This window comes from Egretta garzetta, unplaced genomic scaffold (assembly GCF_000687185.1).
Source record: "Egretta garzetta isolate BGI_Z169 unplaced genomic scaffold, ASM68718v1 scaffold3, whole genome shotgun sequence".
Classification (NCBI taxonomy): Eukaryota; Metazoa; Chordata; class Aves; order Pelecaniformes; family Ardeidae; genus Egretta; species Egretta garzetta.
This window is the reverse complement of record NW_009259099.1, coordinates 541,186-543,894: the sequence shown is the minus strand read 5'-3', so window position 1 is coordinate 543,894 and position 2,709 is coordinate 541,186. Positions and strand designations below refer to the sequence as shown.

Genomic DNA, 2,709 nt, shown 5'->3' with positions numbered 1-2,709 from the left:
CTCTTTCGGTCTTTCCCTCGGAAATCCCTCCTGGAGCTGTCAGGCTATCGGCAGCAGAGGAGGTACGCCAGCTTTTGGGGAGGGACGGATGCAGCGGCCGGGGGGCCCGGCAAGAGCATCGAGAGAGAGACCGATGTCTCCCAGCAGGGAGGGACGGATCCTGCCGGGCTCAGGGCCGCATTTTGGGAGGGAGGAGGGTTGGAAAAGCTTTGGCAATAAAACCCCAGGCGTTGGCTGGGAAGGGAAAGCAGCAGTCAGTTTGCTTGCCGGTGTGGCCAGCGCCTACCCCACCGATTCCCACTCCCTGGCTCCGAAGCCAGCGCTTCCCAGCTGTGCGGCGTCTCCCCGGTGCTGGGCGGCCGGCTCTGCCCCTGCTGCTGCCCTTTGCTAATTACATCAGTGCTGGAGTTTCACCAAAAAGCCAACAACCGGCAAAAAAAAGGCTTAAAGCCTGCAGAAAGTGCAGAGCCGGGGGGGCTGCGGTCAGGAAGCCGGGGAGGGCTGTGTTGCGAACACTGTCTTTGCTTCACTTCCAAGGTGGTGCTGGATTTCGGGTGATCCTAGAAAGCGTTGGGGTTATGGCAAGGAGAGGTATTTTTAGATCAGTTTTAATGACAACGTCAGCCTTTTGTTTCATTCTGCTAAGTCGATTTTATGGCAGTCTTGAGCAAGTTCTTCCTTTTTCAAAAAGAAAGCATTTTGGAGATAACTGGGAGCATTGGGACAGCCGGGACGTGAGTTCAGAAGGAATGAGCGCAGAACCGGAGTGTACCCCGGTGGAATGAAATGAAACATTTTGGAATGAAAAAACCAAGCAGGTCCAGTGCTCACAGCGGGCTCAGAAGCAGAACAGGGAAGAGCAAAGGGGTTTGAGGGACCCGTTTGGTCTGGGCCATCACCGGTGCAGCAGTTCAGCTGCACACCCAGGCCAACCCCAGGCACGAGGTGGGGCTCTCAGCCCAAAATGGTCCCAGTCCCTTTCCCGGGGCCACCCAGGGTGCTCTCCAGGTCCCTTGCTGCTTTTGGGTGGTTCGCATTTTGCGTTTCTTCCGTTCCTGGGAAGCTGCAGGAGTGGAAGGAGCATACAGCCAGTCCTGCTTTTCTCATGGGGATTTAATGGCAAGAGCGTTTTTTGGGATGAGGTTTAAAGAAACCCCATCGTACTCCTGCCTAGTAAATTTATCTGGTTTTGGGATCCTAGCGTGCTTGCGTCATCGAAGCACGTTTGCAGCCACCCACACAAGCAGGAGAGATGAGGGCTGGGAGGAAGGTGAGCTGAAACATCTGCGAGGGTGATTTGAGAGGGGCAGGGGGGAACGGGGAGTGTAAAAGCAACCACAGCTGTGGGTTTGCAGGGTGCTCCTGTCCTTGGCTGTGCTTGAACCTGACACTGGCGTTGCAGTCCTGCTGCCCAGCTCATTGGGCAGAGACACCAAGCCAACGTTGCACGGCGAGGAGACCCGCGCTGTGTGTGCTTCCAAGGGTTACCTGATGATTTTTGGGTCATGCCTCTGGTTTTAAAATGCAAAAACCTACACGGGGAAGGATGCCGGCATGTCCGACCCGACCCTCCAAGGAGTAAAGATGGTTTTGTGTCCTGAGATCGATGCCTCAGGACATTTGGGCTGCGTGGTCTTGGGTTTGGATGGTTTTGCTTTGACCACAGGGAGCTGGATGAAGGTTTGCAGTGCAGGGACAGGAGCGGGTGCAGAGTCAGTCCCACCTCGGCACAAACGTGCCCTTTGCTTAGCCCCTCCCTAGGAAATCTAGGACTTGCTAGGTCATTTTAACCAAGTTTTCCAGAACTTGAGAAGTCTCAGAGGGGACCATGTTCATAAAAATGAACCTCTTGGAAGGGAAGAAGGTCCAGCCCTTCAAGCATTCCCAGTAAAGAAAACCCAACAGCATAAGATGAACCTCTATCAGACACTAGAGAATCCACACTGCATTACTTTAGCTTGCATTTAATCATAGAAACATAGAATGTTTTGGGTTGGAAGGGACCCCCAGAGGTCACCCAGCCCAACCCCCCTGCAGGAGCAGGGACACCTTTAACCACATCAGGTTGCTCACAGCCCCATCCATCCTGGCCTGGAATGCTCCCAGGGATGGGGCCTCCACCACCTCTCTGGGCAACCCCTGCAGGGTTTCACCACCCTCATTGTAAAGAATTTCTGCCTTAGATCCAGTCTAACCCTACCCTGTTTTAGTTTAAAACCATCCCCCCTTGTCCTGTCCCAGCTGGCCCTACTAAAAAGCTTGTCCCCCCCTTTCCTCTGGGCCCCCTTGAAGCCCTGACCGGCCGCACTCAGCTCTGCCCGCAGCCTTCTCTTCTCCAGTGGGAGCCGGGCGCCAGCCCTCGCATCATTTTAGTAGCCCTCCCCTGGCCCCCCTCCAACAGTTTAAGAACAGGCCCATTTTGCAGGAGTAAAATAAAGTGTAAAAAAAAAAAAAAAATAACCTGAATCTGAGAACTGCAGAAGGGCAGGAGGGTGGCTGGCAGACGGGAAGAAGAAGGGGTGCTGCTGTTGTACGCCCAAACGTCCTCCTTCCCGCTGCACCTGCAGGGTGGAGGACCGTCCTCAACGGGATGGGAGGGCCGGGGCGGGAGCAGAGCTCATGGTGAATCCGTGGCCACGGGGTGACGAGCATCGGTCCGGCGCTTCGCCGCAAAGCGTGGGCACCCTTGGGATGTTCGGCACCGAACCA

General features: G+C 55.3%; 1 protein-coding gene across 1 annotated transcript in view; it reads left to right on the top strand.

Moving 5' to 3' along the window:
* Window positions 1–2,709, top strand: part of SAMD4A (sterile alpha motif domain containing 4A) — a 113,977-nt gene that overhangs the window by 107,059 nt on the left and 4,209 nt on the right. The window lies entirely within an intron of this gene.